The sequence below is a fragment of the Propithecus coquereli genome, unplaced genomic scaffold (assembly GCF_000956105.1).
Source record: "Propithecus coquereli isolate 6110/MARCELLA unplaced genomic scaffold, Pcoq_1.0 Scaffold81, whole genome shotgun sequence".
NCBI lineage: Eukaryota > Metazoa > Chordata > Mammalia > Primates > Indriidae > Propithecus > Propithecus coquereli.
Genome location: NW_012154285.1, coordinates 6,877,198 through 6,887,129, shown reverse-complemented (window position 1 = coordinate 6,887,129; position 9,932 = coordinate 6,877,198). Strand labels below are relative to the sequence as shown.

Here is a 9,932-nt window from a genome sequence, read left to right as displayed (position 1 = left end):
TGATCATAGCTCTCTGCAGCCTGGAACTCCTGGGCTCAAGCAGTCCACCCAACTCAGCCTCCCGTAGTAGCTGGGACTACAGGCCAGTGCCGCTGCCCCAGGTTAACTTGAATTAATATTCTTTGAAAACAATTTTTGAATGGCTTCATAATATTCCATCTTATGGATATACCATATTTTAGTTAACCAATGCCCTATTGTTGGACATCTGGATTAATTATAATTTTTCCTCTTACAAGCAATACTGAGCTGCACATCCCTGTATATACGTCCTTGGTTATGAGTCTGATTATGTCCTTCAGACAACTTCCTCGGAGTTGAACTGCTGGATCAAAGGGTATGCACCCTCATGTTCTTCTGTTTTATTATTTTTTTAAGTAATAAAAGTAATACAAAGAGAACAATCTCACCTTAGCTGTTCCCGACCGGTCCCACTCCCCCACGGCAACCCACATTAACAATTTGGGATGTAGTCTCTCACACATTTTTCTTTACAAATACAGTTCTTTCCTCTTTTGTTTTTATTAAAATGGGAAGGCATGCTTGTTTAGTTGTTGTTGTTTGTTTTTTGAGACAGCCTATCGCTTTGTGGCCCTGGCGTCATGACCGCTCACTGCAAGCTCAAACTCCCAGGCTCAAGTGATCCTCCTGTTTCAGCCTCCAGAATAGCTGGGACTACAGGTGCGCACCACCATGCCCAGCTAATTTTTCTATTTTTTGTATTTTTCTCTCTTGTTTAGGCTAGTCTCCAATTCCTGACCTCAAGCAATCCTCCCGTCTTGGCCTCCCAAAGTGCTAGGATTACAGGAGGGAGCCACCGCGCCTGGCCAGCATGCATATTTTTAAAGGTGCATGTCAGTTAGTGTTGAATATTGATGGAATATAACAATAATTATAACTGCCACTCATGCCAGGCACCGGACACCCAGCACTGTTGACAAGTGTTTTATGTTCACCAGATAGAGAGTGCTTATTGAGTACTAGCCTTTTCGGTAAACATTAGGCACCTACTATGCGATTCTACTAAGCGCTTAGGGACAGCATGCAGCGCCTATTTTGCACCAGCCTTTTGCATTTATCTCATTTAAACAAGTAGGAAGTGAAGCTCCATGCTCTGCCCAGGGTGGGGGCTCTGGCCCGACGAAGCTTGCACACCTGAGTAGGGACAGGAGGGGAGACGGCGTCCTCTTCCGGCGCCCTGCAGACCCAGGGCGATCCGGAATGGCTAAGGGATGAAGAGGCCGGGAGAGGTCAGCCTGAGGGCAAGACCAAGCGAAAGGCCAGGCTGAGGCCCTGCCCGCCCGGGGTGCCGGGGTCCGCGGAACGGGGGGCGGGGCCGGGCGGGCGGGGCCTGTATTGTCCGCTCCGCGGGGCATGCCGGGAGCCCCGCCCCCAACATGGCGTCTCACTGACAGTTGGCTGCCGAGCGGCAGAGGCGGATCCTGCTCCTCAGGGCAGCGGCGGCGGCGGCGGCGGCGGGGCCGGGGTCTCCGGAGCCGGGGTGGGGAGATGGCTGCTCGGACCGCCTAGGGCGGAGCTGCACGGGCGAGGCGGCGAGCGGGGCGCTGCCTGCGGACGCTGCCATGGACTGGTGATCGCGGCGGCTCCTGCTCGAGTCTCACCGGGCCGGGCGTCTGCTCCTCAGCGCCAACCCGCAGCCGGGGCCATGGGCTCGTCGGCGGCCGCGGCGGCGGCGGCGGCGGCGGCCGCAGACTCGGCGCAGTGGCTGTCGGTGAAGGAGGAGACCATCTTCCTGCACGACGGGCTGATCCGGGTTACCGACCTCGCCGAGCTGCCCAGCGAGATCCTCGGCGCCCCGGAGGCCGCCGACACCGACCTGGAGGTGAGCGAGGCTGCCCTGGGACCCCGCCGTCGGCACCTCGGGTCGGGCCCCGCACCTCCGCCTTGCCCCAGCCCCGAGCCTCCCGATGGCTGCCCGGGCAGGTGTGTGTGGGCGCCGGGCGGGCAGGTGGGGGCCGCGGCCGCAGGTCTGCAGCCCGCCCGCCTCCCTCCCTCCTCCGGGCCTCGCGCCCGCCGGGGATTTCATTTGTGGTTTCATTTTGAACGTTCCGACACCCGGGATTTTATTAGACTATGACCGGGCACGGCCTCACTGCCCTGGAGGAGCCGCGGCCACCACCCGGCCCTCTCTCCCCTCCCCCACGGACCCCCTGGACTCTCTTCCAGGGCACACCCAGGTTGCTTAGCTTTGGGGACATATTTATTTTAACCCTGTATATCCTCCCACCCTTTTATTCCCCAGGTCTGTGTTGGTTGTTTCCCCCCCCCCCCCCGGGAGAGGGTAGTGGCAGTTGCGGGTCCGCGATGGGCAATCCAGCAACTTCTCTGTGTCGTGCCTTGGACTGACACGGGGCCTTTGTCAGGGATGCGGGCGGTGTGGACAGCGAGGTGGGGATGCTACAGCAGCCCTCCGTGCGCTCTCTGGGAAGGGTCACGGGCGCTTTAGGCCTTTTCGTGTGCTTGGGGGTCTCTGAGAAGCCCAGGCCTAGGAGCCGTGGCAGGTGCAAAAGCAAATCTCATCAGCTGTGCTGCTTGGCTTTGGGGGCAGAAGGAGACCAAATATGCTTGGTTAATGGGAACTTTCCACCGACTTCACTCGGTTTGGTGTTGGCCCAGAGATGGGAATACTGGCAGTATCATTGCATGGAGGCCGGCGGATGCTGACACGGCTCCCCCTCCACTTTGTGGGATGACATTTTGATGTGTAGGTAGCATGAGGTGTCATAAAATTGTTACTGTCGCAAGGAGGGCTCTCTGGGCTAGGGCACAGAGAGGATGGCCTGTCTTCTAGCTATAAACGGAATGCGAAGAATCTTTTGTGTTTTTGCGGTTTTGCGTGCAGTTTGGCTTTCAGCACAAGGAACATTTATAGAAATGAATTAAAACCCATTACTGTGTGTTTCTGGAAACGGCAGTGATCAGATCACGTTGGCCGAGACATTTGGACGTGCTTGAGATGTGAATAGCTTCCACTGTATTTTTGTGTCTGGGTTTGAGATTGCTTCAGCATTTCAGTTGGGAACTCTTAATTGATTTATTTTACAATCTGGCCACCAAAAAAGGAAAGATATAAGTTGGTAGGGAATTCCTAACAGGGAGTCATAGTCTTATTGTGTCTCATTTGGGCCTATTCTATAAAAAGCAAGGTGTGTCTGAGTGTCTTATCTGCCTGAAAACTCAGAGGGTGTTATGCTATGATGGTGGAATCTTTTGATTTAATTGGCTCAGTTGTGTGTGAAAGGTGGGAAGCGGATGCTTTTTGTTCCTTAGAGACTATTCCAAGTTCGCAGAACCAAAATTTTTATATATATGTAAATTATGTAATTTTTTATTTTTAGGATTAGAAAGAGTAGGATTAGTTAAAATACCTGTGCTATTAAGTTGGCTTTCTTAAAATGTTTACTGTATAAATGTATTGAGTGAATTTCTCAGCTGTTTCCACAGAAGAATAGTTTTAAAGGGAAGAACCTCTCTAGCCTGCTAGATTAAAAATTTTTTTTTTATATTTTTAAATTTATGGTCTGACTTCTCAGAAACTAGTATGAGTATGGGTAATAAACATTTATGACTGGCAGTAGTGAAGAACTTTTTTCATTTCTTTCCACATGGTATACAGGCTATATAGCATCAGGAGAAACAGCTAAGAATGTTTTTGTGGCTATTATATTTGTGATTGGGTATATTCACATTTAATTATTTGATAATAATACTGATTAAATGTATCCTATGTGTCAGACATTATCTTATTAAATTCTCAAAAGACCCTAGGAGCTAATAATTGGAAATATCGCACCCATTGTACAGATGGAGCAAGTAAAGTGCAGTGTAGGTATGAGACTTGGTCAAGATCACATAGTTAAAGAGCTTGGACATTAACCAAGTTCTGTTCATCTCAAACATATCTCCTAATCATAATACTTTACTGCCTCCATGCATGTATAATATTTTTATTAGCAATTGTTTCTAAATTTCAGAACTGGCTACAGATGGAGTAATAAACAGATATCTTTATTGCCTTTCTAATAACTCTTTCATATTTGAGGAAGATTAGAGGTTTATCAATTTATTAAAAGCTAACTTTTGAAATACTACCATGTCTATAAAGTCACTCTTCAAGCTCTCCTTCCAGTGGACATCTGGGTGAATAATGGCCATTTTTCACTGGATTTTATAATATACAGAATCCTTCAGCTAACAGTTTTGGATTAGGAGAGATGAGACTCAAACTAAGTCAACTAATTTATGACTGGCAACCTTAATGCAGAAGACTGCAGTAGAGTCTCAAATTTTAGAGCAAAAAAGGACTTTAGAGATAATAGTTTCCCTCATCTTAGAAAGAAATTATCTGAGATCAGGAGAGGTTATGACTTGGCTGCTATAGCGTAGCTAGTTATGGCAGGGCAAATACACCCTGGCTTTCTTGCCTTTGAATTCCAGTGTTCTTTTTAGTCTGTGTTACTCAAAGTTAAATGTCAATCTGAAAAAAGAATCCATCCCTAAGAAGTATACCAACGTGGACTTAGTATGTTCATTTAAGCAGTAGCAGAGTATTTGAATTAAAATTTTTCTTCCCAGTAAATTCCAAACAGATGTTTTGTTTTTTTTTAAAATCAATAAATAGTGCTTAATCAATAAATTCATTCAACGAGTATTGGTAGAATTTAGAAGTGAGCTGGGCCCACTGACCTGGATGCTGGGGACATAGCAGTGGGTAAAATAAAATCCTTGTCCTCAAAAAGCTTATATTTTAGTGGGAGGATATACAGACAGTAACAATTAAATATATAATACGACGTGTGTGTGTGTGTGTGTGCGTGTGCGCGCGTGTGTATGTATGTGTATATATATATATAATGGCAAATAAGGGCTAAGGAGAAAAGTATAGCTGAGTGAAGAGGTGAGAACACTGGGAAGAGACTGCTTTATATCAAGTGGGCAGGAAAGGAAAGCCCAGGGTGGCTTTTGAGCAGAGACCTGAAGGAAGTGAGGAAGTATGCCATATGGCTACCAGGGAAAGAGCATCCCACACGGAGAGGACAGCAAGAGCCAAGTCCCTGAGAGGGAAGCATCCTTAGCATGTTTTGAGTTCTGAGCTCAGTCAACGCAGGGGAAGAGGAAAGATGGGGAGCGGGGGGGTTGCAGATCAAGTAGGGCCTTGTGGGTAAGGGCTTTCGATCTCACTCTGGGTGACCGAAAAATGCGAGTGAGGCTTTTATCTTGTCCTTGAAATAACTGTCTGTATTTGTTTTAATCTTATGTTGCTGGCAGAAAACAAGAACATATAGGAAATTATTTTTTAAGTGTGGAAATAGATATACATTTAAGAGAAATAAAAAAGCAATAGCTCAAAAATGACAGCTCTAATGTTACTGAATTTTGTGTTGTATTTCATAGAACATTAATCTTTTTAAAATAAAGGGAATTCAAGGGGGAAAAAAGCAATAGCTTAGTTGTGGAAGCTCCAAAACCTTCCTGCTTCTTATGTCATTTTTTTTTACAAACTCCTCATGGGGACAGGCGTTATATATATGGATGTTGACAGAGAAGTTAATTAACATGCCCAAGGTAGCCAAGATATTTCTTACCCCACAGTTGATATTTATTTTAAATTCAAGCATTTTGGTTAGTGTTTCTCATGTTTCATTGTGTTTGCTTGTAAGTACGCCCTTAACACACACACATGCGCATACCACACAAAGACTCGAACCTGAATGTTCAAGTCAGCTTTATTTGTGACTGCCAAAAACTGGAAACAATCCAAACATCCATCAACAGGTGATTGGATAAACAGATGTGGTGCATTCATACAGCAGAATACTACTCAGCAATGAAAACGAAGGAACTGTTGTTACAACGTGCATGTATGCTGAGTGCAAGAAGCCAGCCAAACAGGAGTTTAGACTGTGTGACTTCATTTATGTGAAATTATAGAAAATGCGAACTGCTCTGTAGTGGTTGCCTGGATATACAGGCAGGTAGGAAAGGATGAGAGGGATGGAGTATAAAGGCACATGAAGAAACTTTTGGGGTGATGGATATTTTCCTATTTTGATCGTGGTGGTGGTTTCACATTTGCATATGGATGTCAAAATTCATCAAATTATACACTTTAAATATGTGCAGTTTATTGTATGCCAATTATACTTTAGTAAACAAAACGTAAAAGGCTCAGCAGGGTTATCTGTCTGTTACTTGTTTGTTTTGCTGTGTAAGGAAAGGGCCATTTGGGTTTGGAGATGATCAACTGAAATAGACAAAGCTTTGAATACTTAGGATACCTCATGTGAAATCTCTGAAATGATATTTACATGTACATTGATCTCTTCTCCTAGGAGAATACCACTAGCCTGTTTATCCTTTGGGCAACATCCTTTCGAAAGTGTTTAGTACTTTTATAGAATTTCAGATTCTAGATTTAGAAGTGTTAATGAATAGATGAACAAACTACACCCATTCACCAGTAGCATTGGTGACCATGCAGTTAATGAGCACTTTAATAGGAGTCACTGAATCTTGGGTGTAGTGTTCTGTGAGCTTGGGCAAAAGGCACAACAAGCTCTTAGGCTTAGGCTCATCTGACTAGAGCTAAAGTGAAAATCAAGTGTCTGAGGACTGTGGGAGACAGTACTGCCTAGACGTTAAAGTTACATTTAAAGAGTCAGACTGAGATTGAAATTCTAGCTCTGCCCCTTACTAGCTGTGTGACCTTGGGCAAATTCCATACCTTTACTAATCCCGCAGCTTCTTTGTCATCATTGTCCCCATCTCTACTACTGCCATGACAATAGCACCAGAATATTGTGTGCCAGGCTCTGTGCTAAATACTTCACACCCGTTATCTCATTTAATCCCCACAAAAACCTTATGAAGTTGGTTCTGTCATTATCCTTATTTTACAAGTGAGAAAACTGGCACAGACAGAAGTTAAGTAACTTGACAGAGGTCTTACAGTTAGTGGCAATTCTGAGGCTGACATAGATCTGTCTGGTTCCAGCCCAGGGTCCATACTTAAACTATTATGTTAGACTGTCATTTGTCTATAAGAGGGGGGTAATGATAGGGTTAATGTAAGAATTAAAAATATGGATGTGGGCCGGCACGGTGGCTCACGCCTGTGATCCTAGCACTCTGGGAGGCCGAGGCGGGCAGATTGTTTGAGCTCAGGAGTTCAAAACCAGCCTGAGCAAGAGCGAGACCCCTGTCTCTACTAAAAATAGAAAGAAATTAATCGGACAACTAAAAATATATAGAAAAAATTAGCCGGGCATGGTGGCACATGCCTGTAGTCCCAGCTACTCGGGAGGCTGAGGCAGAGGGATCGCTTGAGCCCAGGAGTTTGAGGTTGCTGTGAGCTAGGCTGACGCCACGGCACTCTAGCCCGGGCAACACAGACAGACTCTGTCTCAAAAAAAAAAAAAAAAAGTATGGATGTGATTATGTATTTAAAATGTATTGACTTCTATAAGGTGATGTGTTGCTGGAAAGTTATTTTATGTATATTCAGTCAGCCACCCATTGTATATGAAAGCAAAACTATCCCACCAACAGATTTTTTTTTCTTTGTAGTAGTGGAGATAGATTATTTATTTATTTATTTATGGGTGATTCCTCTGGATTTTTCTTCCTTCCCAATTTGTTTGCAATATGGCTAGGCAGATGAGATAATAGTTAGATAGTCTTCATTTCAGTTTTCCTCCAATCATATGCCTAAGGACTTGCTAAATAAATCAGCTTTGATTATTATCTGTCTTCTTGGCTTCCATATTGACTGTCACCAATTACCACCTGTTGGCTAGGGCTACTGGGTGGGTTGTCATGCACCTGTTCTTTCCTAGGTCTTAAGGTACCTGTGGTGATAATTATGAAAGGACTGTCAATTCCTGAAAGTGCCCCATGCTTTCTCCTCCCCCACTCTTCCCATCTTGTTTTACAACAGTGGTTGTGGGGTGAACACAAGGAGTGTAACCTGCTCTGTTTAGTCAATAGTTGTAGACAAATGTAAATAACAGCAGGTGATCAACTATGGGACAAATGCATAGTTATTTCAAAAGGAGAAAAGACTGCAGAAATTGTGTAACTATTATTTTGATCCTACATTTTAAGCACAGCTTATGTATCTATTAAATTTTTTAAGACCATGAGTAATACGTGAATACATTCTTATACAAAATGGAAATAACTAGTAAAGCTGAAGTCCCTTTTGACCACCATCCCTAATCTGGGTCTCCTTCTCCTCCCCACCCTGGTCAAATTAGTGATAAATTTTTTTTGTATATTCTTCAGGACTATTTTTAAGTGTGTGTTTGTGCACATAACACATTCTATTTTTTTTCTTTTTTACATAAAAGATGTCATGTTAGACATATCTTTCTGTAACTTACTTTTTTAAAAACTCAATGATATGTTTTGATCATTCTATGTCTCCATATATATATATCTACCACATTATTTTTAAGTGCTGCACAAGAATCCAGAAATGCCATAGTTTTATTCAACCATTCCGCTGTTGATAGGTATCTTAGTTTCCTGTTGCTGTGCTAACAAATTATCACAAATGTGGTGCCTTAAAACAACGTAAGTTTATTCTCTTATATTTCTAGAGGTCAAAAGCCTGAAATGAGTCTCACTGGGCTAAAAGTCAAGTGTTGTCAGGTCTGGTTCCTTCTGCAGGCTCTAGGGGAGAATCCATTTCCTTACCTTTTTCACAGGTCCTAGTGGCCACCTGTATTCCTTGGCTTGTTGCTCTTTCCTCCATCTTCAGAGTACATCACTAGAGCCTCTGATCTGTTACCACAGCACCTTCTCCTGACTGCCTCCTCCCACTTCCCTTTTGTAAGGATCTTTCTGAGTACATTTGGGGCCCACCTAGATAATCCAGGATAATCCCCATCTCAAGCTCTTTAACTTAATCACATCTGCGAAGTCCCTTTTGCCATCTAAGGTCACATTTCTAGGTGCTAGGGAAAACCATTCTCCAGTCCATAGCCTTGCACGCCTGCTTGTGCACATGTGGGATTATTTCTCTAGGGCAAATTCTAAGAAGTGGAATTGCTGGGTCATAGGTGACAATTTTAAATTTTAATAGATACCGCCAAATTGCCCTCCCAAGTGACCACCAATTTATGTTGCCAGTGTCAGTGTTTGATAGGACCGCTTTTCCTCACACTGTCACAGAGGCCATTTTAGAACTCATAGGTTTGCCTAAATTTATTATTTGCTTAAAGCAATGGCTCTCACTCCAAAAGATGCATCCAACAGATGGAATTGGGTAGCTAGAAATGCATGCAGAACCCTGGTCAGCCGAAGGAAGCCAGAGTTTTCTGTTAGTGCCATGTGTCTCTTATCACTTCACTTCAGAGCACCTCTCTGTGGCTTGATCTCCTTCTTGTCCTGGCATAGAGTCATTTTGGTCAGTAATCCAGTTAAAACACGTCATGTCCATATATAGGCAGGAGAGAAACGATGACTTCTTATTCTGTGATGGCTTGGGGATGCTGCCAGAGGCCCGCAGAGCGAGGGAGCTGCACACACTGGGAAGAGACGCATTGGCTACTGAAGTGTGCTCAGAGTGCACAGCAGTTGTTAGGCAGACTGTTTGGACTCAGATTCCCTTAAAATTTTCTCTCCTACATGCTATTAATAATATCATGAGTAATTCAACATTTTTTGACCTATATGAAAAATATTGATATTAAATGGATTGTATTGTTACGCTACGCAAAATCTTTTTTATTATAAAGAAGTAATACAGGCTGTTGCAGTTTAATCCTAGTACTCTGGGAGGCCAAGCTCTGGGACTGCTTTAGGCCAGGAGTCGGAGACCAGCCCGAGCAAGAGTAAGACCCCATCTCTACAAAAAATAGAAAAAACAATTAGCAGGGCTTAGTGGTACACACCTGTATCACAGCTAT

General features: G+C 44.1%; 1 protein-coding gene across 1 annotated transcript in view; it reads left to right on the top strand.

The window, feature by feature from the left end:
• Positions 1–1,707: 1,707 nt before the first annotated feature.
• HECTD4 (HECT domain containing E3 ubiquitin protein ligase 4) overlaps positions 1,708–9,932 on the top strand; it is a 197,294-nt gene continuing 189,069 nt past the window's right edge. Inside the window, exon 1 of the mRNA XM_012663419.1 lies at positions 1,708–1,843. The gene's annotated coding sequence lies outside the window, so the exon portion shown is untranslated. The remainder of the gene's footprint in view (positions 1,844–9,932) is intronic.